The following is a 10,994-nucleotide window of genomic DNA, read 5'->3' as shown; positions in this document are numbered from 1 at the left end:
CCCATACTTAACAATCCCTTCCTTAATGCTGATGGATCTTCATTCTAGTTAATTTCCTTATAAAAAAAATCAGTTTTCGTTTCAGTTCAAAAATACTTGATTTCGAGCTTTAAATATAAATATCTGAGCGATATTTTTTGGTTATTGCACATACTTCGACCTGTCATTATCTGAAGGCCTTGAATTAGTATACTTAGAATTTATGAAGAAGCTGATGAGGTCTATTGGAAGAGGAAATACTATAGTAGAATTCTTCTCGGCTGAAATGTTGTTCAAAGTCTGAAGATAGCGGAGCTGAAAAATACAACAATATACTAAACGACAATATTTTTTCAATTTTATTCAGGTACAAACAATAAATTTATTAATTAAAATTTGATGATAAGAAACATAAATTCTATCTACCATATTGTACGTTCCATTAAACGGGACATATTCAGAGCCATGGAGGAGGCTTGGTGAGAATGGATAGTTTCGAAAATATATTCGAGGGGTTGTTTATTAACTCAAATTATATTTCCGAAAATGTAATACAAAACTGATTACAATGCTATGTATCAATGAAAGTCCGCTTTAAATCAACCATATTCTATATCCATTTGGCTTATTAATTTCAATTTCTTTCAAATAAACTGTCAGCTTAACTCTGTTGATAAAATAACAGTACTTATGATGCTATGGTCAAAGCTGTCCATAATTTAATGCGAAAATGACCGAAATGAAATAATGAACATAATGCAAGAAGAAAAAATCTCATATACTTTATTAGCCTCGAACCTCGTCCACGAGTCAAATCGTTTTCGTCTATTTAATTAAAATAAAACGGTGAGCGCAAATGGCATCGAGAAAAACGTTCAATTTATAAACCGACTTTTTGATAATGCTTAGAAATCTTAATAACCCTTTCATCAAAATCCAAACTATTTCAATAATAATCTATCTCATATTTTGTAGAATGTTGCCTCCTCACCTTTTATATTTCTCCTTTTCATAGAATTTTACATTCTCCAAACCTGACACATCTATCAGTGTGTCCTTTTGTTTAAATTTGATCTTTTGCATTCCATCTTTCATAGTGTACAATAGAATAACAATAAGTAAATAATTAATAGAAATTGAACCTTTGTGTGGTATCAGCTGCAGACTAATATAGAAAACAATAGAAAAGAAGAAACTACGAATATTAACAACACTATAGTCGGAGCTCTAGCGCCGTAATTGACATCTGTAGACGCTAGGCTTAGCAAAGTGCAACGTGCAGATTCTGTTAGAGGACGAAACCTCTATCCCAGTGTGGGAGAATACGTGTCCCAGAGCATTACACCTGAGAGTGTATGAGATATAAGACGAAAACTTCTGGTAGCTAAAGCCATCACATATTCTGAACCTTCTAGAATGAATGGGATTAAAAGATCAGCTGTAAACTCTGAGAATCCCCAATGACACAGCAAGGACACACAGAAGATAATAAATGAATAATATATTTTACGTGTTTTTTCAATTTGAATTATAAACTTTCTCTATAGTTACGTGAAAAATAAAAACATAGTTATATTGCTCAGAAAATATCTCGGACCTCCTAGAAACAATTCATTGACTTAAGCAATCAACAATCGTAGTCTCGATAGGGAACATTCAAATTTTTGTGCTTATAAATTATAGTTCAATATTCAGAACCTACCTGTAGGGCTACTGGACTTTCATTTATAACATCAGAAGCTTCCTTCAAGGCTTTGGATGCTTTCATTTCTCCTTCGGCTGCAATAACTTTTGCTCTGGCTTCTCGAGATGCTTCAGCTTCAGCTGCCATAGCTCTTTGGAGTTGTTGTGGTAAACTAACATCTTTACTGGAATATTTGAAAGAACTGATCTGTATTAAAGTCAAGCCTTTCGTATATCTGATTTTCATATCAAAACAAAAGATGAAAACTCGTGTTATCTCCAGTAATGGTTACATCTAGATGTGTCATTTTTTTATTCTACAATACTCAGTAAAGTTCAATTCGGGACATTGCATAATTATAATTTATATTGAGTGCATAGAACAATTGTTGGGAATTAAAAATCGCAGTATAGGGAAGAATTTTTCAGAGCTAATTAAATCGTGCAATACCGCTAAGTCAAGATGAAGTTTTTTCAATTTATTTTTTGTTTTGTTTCCTTTTTTTATTTTCAACCAAGAAAGAACATTCATTGACGTACTAGAAAATTTAGTATTTGTTTATAATTAGAGTGTATACTTAGTTGCCCCTAACTTAAATATATTTATTTCAAGTTCTCTTCAACAATTCTTTTAATTTAATTCTTGGTGATGACGTGATGGTTTTTTCTTGATACTCACATTTCAACTCGTTCAACTTTCACTCCCCACGGATCTGTAGCTACATCTAATGATGTTTGCATGGCGTGAGATATGGCTTCTCTGTCTGAAAGTATTTCTGCAAGGCTCCTAGTTCCAAGAATATTCCTGAGGGTAGTCATTGCAAGGAGTCTTGTAGAATTACTGAAAACATGTTGTCAAAAAGATGAGTTAGACTGTTTTGAAGGATTAATAACTACAACCAGAAAAGTTCAAAAAAGTCCAGTAACTAGAGCAAATGAATACCAATATTTTTAACAGAGACCAGAGGTTACCGTTTGAAGTAGCTATCCACATTTTTGCTGAATGCAAGGCACTGCAGAATAGATATAGTAGGAAAACTTACTCAAACTGAAGCTCGCTAATGTTCTAAAATTTTAGAGATTTAAAAAAAAAAATTACTAGTGTTAAATAGTCAGATAGTGAATTGCTACTCCATGCAAGCAGTGAAAGTCTAAAGGGATTGCTTCTATATTGGCACTGATTGTAACAGATATGGTAGAAACTAAAATTGGTTTGGACGTTTCAAACAAAAAAAAAAATCCGCAGCAAGTAGGAATTTATTACTTAACACTGATATTCGTTGGTTAAGACCCAGAAACTACTTTTCGTTCTACGAAAAAAGATTTCTAAAGATGAAGTTAAGTTTATCATTATAGAACTGGAAAATCATATAGTAGATGTACAGTTTTTACAAGGAAAATAGCAGGCTATTGTCAACTTGGACAGATAAATGAATTTGAAAATAAAATTTAACTTTTCAAGCTTTCATTAAATAAAAAAGATATTTCCTTTCTTCCAATCAGTATAAGTGCGTTTTCAAGAAATGGAGCGAAGAAGTTTCTAAGTTCTATAACATAAAATACATTCACACAATTGTAAGTTTTAGTGAGAAATTTTTGGAATGTAGAAATTTTCGGAACAGCAGCTTGTCTAACATGTAATTGTAGCCCAAAATGTAGATCCTTCCTTTCTAAAGCCACTTACTGAGTTGCCTCGTTTAAACACTACCAATATTAAAGTTGATATTGACGCGTTAGTTAGTGAAAATCAAGTTACTACAAATATTACTACATTTGATAATTCTTGAATAACTTCGTATGCCAAACCTATTGAACTGAATAAGTTGTATACGAAGTATTTAACAAAGCTGCCTTTGTTGAAGCCTTCACTAGTTGATTCAAGCTTATTTTTTAAATTTTGGTTAAATAATTTATTGGGCTCAATTAATTCCATATCCAATTAAATCGTACATGTAGAAAATGATGGATTTATTAACTTTAAATGATAAAAAATAGTTAAAAAGAGATTTTTGTGGTTTGTTGTTTTTATGACCTGTTTTGTATCTGGCTACAAGCTTAACTCTCAAAAGCTTTATGATTATATGCTTCATACATCAATAATAGTGAGACAAGCTTTGCTTAAAGCCTTGAATAATATTATATAAATCGTACCTGTAATTAGTAACTTTCACTACAGCATTTAGAGGATCCTGAATTCTGTAGTAAACTACAGCATCGACTGTGACGGTCACCGAGTCCTTTGTTAAAGCCTAAAAATAAAAAATAATAATTTATAACCATCAGGATAAATATTTTCTACAAGGAGAAAATATAGTACTTAACTCTTGTGGTGGTACATCAAAAGATATAGTCCGGAGATCCACTTTAACATAACTATCTAAACATGGCAAAACAAAAAAAATTCCTGGTCCTCTAGCTCCTCCTGTTCTAACTCGACCCAATCTAAATATGACTGCTCTCTCATATTCTTGTACTACCTATAGAACAACACTTAGAAATTAATTCCTACGAACACAACAACGACATTAACAAAAATACTGAAGGCTTTGTTGATAAATGAAATCTGTATATCATTTATTTCAATTAAAGAAATTTTTTTGTTAGAGGAGTCTTGAGTCACCGAATTGTAGTTTACGTATTTATTCTTTTTATCGTTTTCCGATGTTTCTTGCGATTAAAAAAAATTGTTATACAAGATTTACCTCTTGTTACTTTATTTTGAATGTGTCATCCTGTCAATAACGATTAATATATTTGAGAATGATTTCCTCTTGTTGTTTATTCACAATAAATTCTAATAAAATCTTTTAATAATCATGATTTATAATCAACACGTACCTTAAAACACCAAAATAGAGAAAACGGAAGAGTAGTAATCAATAAAAGAATTGATCCAAAAGTTGCTACAATTTCTACACAACTCATGATGGACGGTTTTTCTGAAAAAGAAAATGTACTGAATAACACATGTTAAAGAAAACTAACACATTTTTCTCTACAACTAAAAAATTTTAAAAATGAGTAGTTCTCCAGGTAGTATTGATATAGAAACGCAAACTGCCACACGATCACCGGATTTCAAAATATCAAATAAATAGATCTAAATTGATTGCATTGTAGTTTGAGTTCATTATTTTATTTTCAATCATTTTGTAAAATTATTGATATGTGTATAATATTGTTTCTCTAAAAACAAATAGTCGTTTACTAATCATATATTTTTGAAAACGTTTAAATGGTCTCGAAGAGAGAGTACAGCTGCAGAAAAGTAATTTCATTTTTCCAAATATGCATCGGTTCAAATCTGATTTGTTGATTGTCACGTTATGGAATAAAATTTATATCAAGACTTCAAGATCCTTTGGGTTAGGGTAGTGAATAATTCTAGTATATTTTGAAATTGTTAAAAAGCGTTTATTATTGTTTTTTGATGATATTAAAGAATTTAATAGGGATCATAATGAATTTAAATACCTTCATAAATGTCCTGTAATTTTGAAGACTTTTTACTTACGTACTTCAGTAAATGATTGAAAGTTTTAAAGAAGTTAATTAGTTTGACGAAATTTTAGAAATTAAGTTTAACGTACTTCAAAAGATTTGTAGTTTAAATAAGTTTTGGAATTTTTGAAAAACTTGAGAAGAATTTAGATAATTTCAAAGAATCTTGTTCAGAATGTTTCGTAAATGAAAATCGAATACATTCTGCGTCAGTTAGCTAAAAAAATAAATAACAGTGTTAATGCATAGTCAGTCTTTTCAACAATACCTACTCATTATATAATGAAGCTGTGAGATATAATGTTTTCCCTGGTAATCAATTAGAAAAAAAGGCTGCATTGCAAGGTCTCCATTTACTCCCTTTTTTTATGCCGTTCTTTGAGGAGCAAAATGTAAACGGCTGTATATAATGATTAAAAAAACCAAAAGACATATACGCTACGGTTAACCGGAAAAAATCTATACAGGACGGATTTCAACGATTAAAAAAAATAATTGAATAGCGGATGAGAATAATAAACTTCATATTTATGGCTCATCGTCATTTTGAAGGATGTTTTTTGAACTTCATCATAATTATTTAGTCTATGCTGACTAGTTAGAACAAGAACTAGAAGAATATTGGAGATTGCAGCAATTTGGAAATGGCAAATTTTTATTAAACTATAATTATAAGCTTTTTCTAGCTGTAGTTTCTCTGATAAAGGAAAGAATACTTTTCGAAAGCTTGGAATTATAGTTTAATAAACATTTTCTATTTTCTGGAATCGCCTATATAATAATACTCAATAGCTCCTCTTCTTATTTATCCTCCTTTTCCTCCCTCCAGCAGCATTATCACAACTTTTTACTGGTAATCTGGCGATTTCCCCTAACCATTATCTTGCTCTTTGTACTCGAACTTTTTGTGTAAGTTAAGGCTTCATGTTTTCAGTAGTTATCTGTTTGTTCGTCTTCTCCAGATACTTTTGACAATTCCATAAATATCCCTAAGGATTTTTCAGTCCCATATTTCCAGTTAATTCTCATCAATTTTTGTCATCGTTCACGATCCTCTTGCATATAGAACTGCTCGTTTTACAATTTTTTCATACGCTCTCAGTATTTTTGATAGCGGCCCTACTGCTTTGTTACCTTCCAGAATTCTCTTATCTATCTAATTTTCTTCTAGGTTTGTAGATGTTATGGTTACTCTTAGACAATTAAACTGATCAATTTGTCAAAGTTTAATTATTTTCCAGTTGTTATCCATTTCATTTTGGACTTCAGAGTGCAACTCCATGTATTTTTATTTATCTTTATATATTTGTAGGCCAAACTTTTTTGGTTTATCTACAAATTTACTAAAAACACTTTCAATTTCCCTTTTTGACTTTGTCGGCAAATGCATGCTTTATAGTATAAGATGGAGACTGTTGTTCCGTATCCTAATAATATTCCTAATATAAAATTAAATAGATTCGTAGAAAGGGCTTTACCTTGGCCTCTTTTCCATTATAAATTCATCCGATAGATAATGTCTCATTAAAATTCTATTACTTGTATTAGTCAATGTAATTTTAATAAATACCTCAATTTTTATTTTTTCTAGTGCTTCGTATTGTTTTTTTCTTTGTATTGAGTCATAGTCTATTTAAAATCAAATAAAAATAAATGTAACCCCACATTTTGTTCGTAATTGTTGTTTTTATCTGTCCAAATATTTTGTTAACTGTTAATCTCCCTGCTCTAAAACTTTCTTGGAATTTTCCCAGTGTTGTTTTCATACTTTCTCAATTTATTTCATATTAATTTGGTGATTACTTTATATACTGTATTTTTTCCGCTCCTGGTCTTTTCCCTTCCTTATAAATTGGGCATACAGTGCCATTTCCATCTATCTAGCATTTTCTCCAATTGCCTCAACCTGCGTGAAAAGTTGAGTATTTTCTTTTTGAATTTTTCCAATATATTTCATGATTTCTGCGGTGGAGATTAAATTTTCCCCGACTTTTCCACTACTTCAGATCATTTATAATTCTGTATACTTCTGTTGGGGGTTCTACTCCATCACTTCGATCCTCATTATCCCTTCGCTCTTCTTGAATATCTTATTGGTCGCCATTTAATAGTTTATCAAAATACCTTGCCCTGTCTAGTTAGTTTTTTGTGTTTTCTATAAGCTGTCCTTCTTAGTTTCTACAATATTTCGATTTTTTCGTCATAATTATGTCTTGACTTATTCACTAATTTCTTGCTCTCTTATAATTTTGTTTGCCACACAATACCAAAACATGGGCGTCACATTATATTTTTAAATTTCAATAAATACGTTATACCTACTTTGAAATGAATATCACAAATTTCATCAACTTATATTCACTAAATTATTTTAAAATTCGAGTCTGAAAACATTTTCAACTTTACCTGTGAATAATGTTAGCTCCAACGGTTGAACATGTATTTTTACTAGGCTTATGAAAATTGAATATTCTCACTTTAATAACTCACAATTCATATTTATATTATACGAGCAAAGATAGTTTGTAAAGATCTCACTTGGAATCATTAAATTGTGCTTCTGTTTGAATTGATCTATTCACGAGGCATGTACATTTTTCTATCGGCACCAAACATCTGCATCGAACAAAAACAAACGAATGAAATTCATCGACCAAATCTCATTCAACGTTAAAGTAAATAATTTTTATAGGTATTCAATGGATATTTTGCAAGGATAGATTATATTAAATTCTACAAATTTCTGAAACATCTGTATTGTCTATTTTTAGGTTTTTAATACTATTTCTTTTTTGACACATGAAAATATTTATATATTTTAGATCTCTTCTGTTTCAAAATTAGTTTTTTTGATAGTTTTTAAAAGAAAGATAAATTTTGACGTTTCGACTCTTCTTTAAATCTTTATCAAAATATGATATTGACACTGACAATTTGCTTATTTATATTGATCTGTAGATCACCTTCATCATGAACATCAAAATAAGGATAAAATCAACTTAGAACTTTGTTCCAATAAGAAAAATTAATTTTTCCTTGGTTTCATAGCTTTTCCGTTCTTATGAAATGAAATTCTCTTTTTCGTATATTAAATTCCGTTTCAAGAATTTTTGAATCTGTATAATTGAATTTATGTTTTTTTGATATTTCATGGTTCGTTAAAGCAGTTCCATTTTTTTTATCGTATTGATGACCTCTTAGTCTATTTTCTAAATACTGAGAGGTTTGCCCTATGTAGACAGCGTCATGATTCGACTTTTCTTCAAGTCTTTATCAAAATATTGATCAATCATTATTAGTATCAACGTCAATTTGAATATTGAGTTCTGATTCCAATGAATTTAAAAATTAAGAATTAATATAATTCAAAACCACCGAAATTCTTAATTAATTATTTCCCAGACGATGAATACGTAAGTATTAGAAAGCTCGGATATATTAAAGTTCACTTTGGTGTTTCATTGCCACGTTCCTAATAAGAAACCGCTCAATATAGTTGTGATAATTTTGATGCTGTTCACATAGGACGAACAACTGAATATTTGGTAAATAGATTGGGAAGTCATTAATACCATAAAATGAATAATATGAATTTTAAAAATGCTTTTTATAAATGGCGGACACGCCTTTGTTATCGCCTTTTTATTATAGCATGCGGTTTATTTACATTATTCCATTTATTTATTTATTTTGTTGTTTTTTGTTCTAGAACTTTGTAGAATTTTATTTGGGTATATAAATGATTTATTTACTCTCAGTTTAGTTTTAAATAAATAGTTGTAGTAAAAAGAACGTATTAGTAAAAGTAATTGCAGAAATTATTCAAATGATATTTATAAGTGAATTCTTATGAGTTAAGTGTATTGTATAGTGTGTAAATAAATTAAGAACGTAAGAGACAGTGTTTATTAATTCAAAATTTTTTAAGTATTAGCTACACCCTAAATTTGACAATATTTTCAAAAAACTGAATGAATCTTGATAACATTTGTTGGAAGATTTTACTCCAAGTTCATCCTCTCTCTAACTTTAATCAACTAATTTTTTCATGATATCACAACATGAAACTCATAAGGGTGGATATCAACATATTAAATGAAACTTCGTTTTTTTAAATGAGAGGTGTGAGGATTATATTTTTTTTGGGAGTTATTTTACTCCTTATCTCAAATATATATGCAATATGTTGGACTGTCACTTTTATATTGAGAACCAGAGTTTCAAAAGGAAAAACGGAAAACTAATAATTTGTGATATTATTCCAAAGATTTGGACAACATTTTTTCAGTAAATATCAATTAATAATAAACAATAAGAATAACAACAGCAAAAATGAGTGTTTATGATGTTAAATAAACAATATCAACTTGGTTGAAATGGTTTCCTTTATTTGATTGCAGCGGGTTAACTCAATTTGGTATAACATTAATTTGACTCTTTAATTTTGTTCTAATTACATCAATTATTTTTGAAATAACTTTGTTCCTCCAGTAACGGTTACAATAACGTGTCCAACGCTGCCTCTTTTTGGCCATAAAATGAATGCATCATAACCAAATCAAAAAACAAATTGACCACTTAAATTTTTGTTTTTCTTTGTTTCCTTTGGTGAATTCTCCCTATGTAGGGAAAGATGACCCTACACCACATTCAACAAACTAAATATTAGTGAATAGAAAAAAATAAGCAAATAGGAGGCGTCATTCGGCCAAAGGTCAGTGTGGGGAATTATGAGAGATTGCACGCGTTTTTTTTTACAAAAACGTTTCGTCGAACTAATTCTGTGTAAGGTTTACATCTTTTTGATCATTGTTTACTAGTGTTATTCATTTTAGTATGGTATGTTATTTGAATGAATTTTTTACCTTTTAAGGCAAGATAGGGTATCAGGGGCTAGGGCAAAATGAGGTTGCTGGTCTGAGCCATATAAATAACAAACCAAAAGTGGAAAGTGGTGGACAGATGCTATGAAAGCGAATAGATGGCATAAAAAAAGCTACTTCTGAATAGACTACATTAAAGAGAAATGTTAAGAAAATGAAAGACATCAGTGAAGTTACTATAGGTTTAAGTCAATCATAATGTTACTCGTATTAAGAAAAATTCTATAAATAATCAAAAGTTCAGACACTAGTTGTTTTTATTGCAATGATAATAACAACTTTTTGACATCGGTAGAGACTTTGGTAGGCTGCCAGCTCTCTATACGTTGGGTTTTTTGTTTTGTAATGTTATTTGATCTTCTGCATTAATGATATTAAACAATAAGTAATAAACAAAATAATTAAGCTGCACTTCTGTTATTTCTTTTAGCTATATAACCAAGTCCCCTTCTTATACCCACATTTATAATGAGATAATATGAAAGATATTATTGCTGATAAGTTTCCATCAATAGTGCTACGAAACGAAGAGTCGGTTGAGAATAGGTCGCCAAGGTACTTTATCTACATTTCGAAAAGAGTCGCTTCTAATGTCATGTGAATTCTTGATTACCTACCTTCATCTATGGGAACGGAACAATAGATTAAGGATTATTGGACATATATGTCAAATCTTCCTGGCAATTTGCATCCTATGAAGTGAATCCTAGTGAAAAGTGTCGATGTCAGTTATTAAAGGTGAACATGGAAGATATTTAATTGTTTGCTAATTTTACGCTCCAAAGACAAGGTTTTGAAAAGTGGAAGTGTTGCCAAAGTATGGAACGGAGAACCTCATATCCAGGATAGAATCACAGAGCATTCGAAAGGAAGTTATTTCAAATGTGTGCAAGAGGAAGACGAAAGAAGGTATCAGTGAAACGTCTTCAAAAATTACTTATATTGTTT

General features: G+C 30.3%; 1 pseudogene; it reads right to left on the bottom strand.

The window, feature by feature from the left end:
- Window positions 1-126: 126 nt before the first annotated feature.
- On the bottom strand, window positions 127-7,699 carry LOC130440907 (band 7 protein AGAP004871-like; annotated as a pseudogene).
- Between the last annotated feature and the right edge of the window lie 3,295 nt (window positions 7,700-10,994).

This window comes from Diorhabda sublineata, chromosome 3 (genome assembly GCF_026230105.1).
Source record: "Diorhabda sublineata isolate icDioSubl1.1 chromosome 3, icDioSubl1.1, whole genome shotgun sequence".
Classification (NCBI taxonomy): Eukaryota; Metazoa; Arthropoda; class Insecta; order Coleoptera; family Chrysomelidae; genus Diorhabda; species Diorhabda sublineata.
This window is presented reverse-complemented; position numbering and strand designations above follow the sequence as displayed.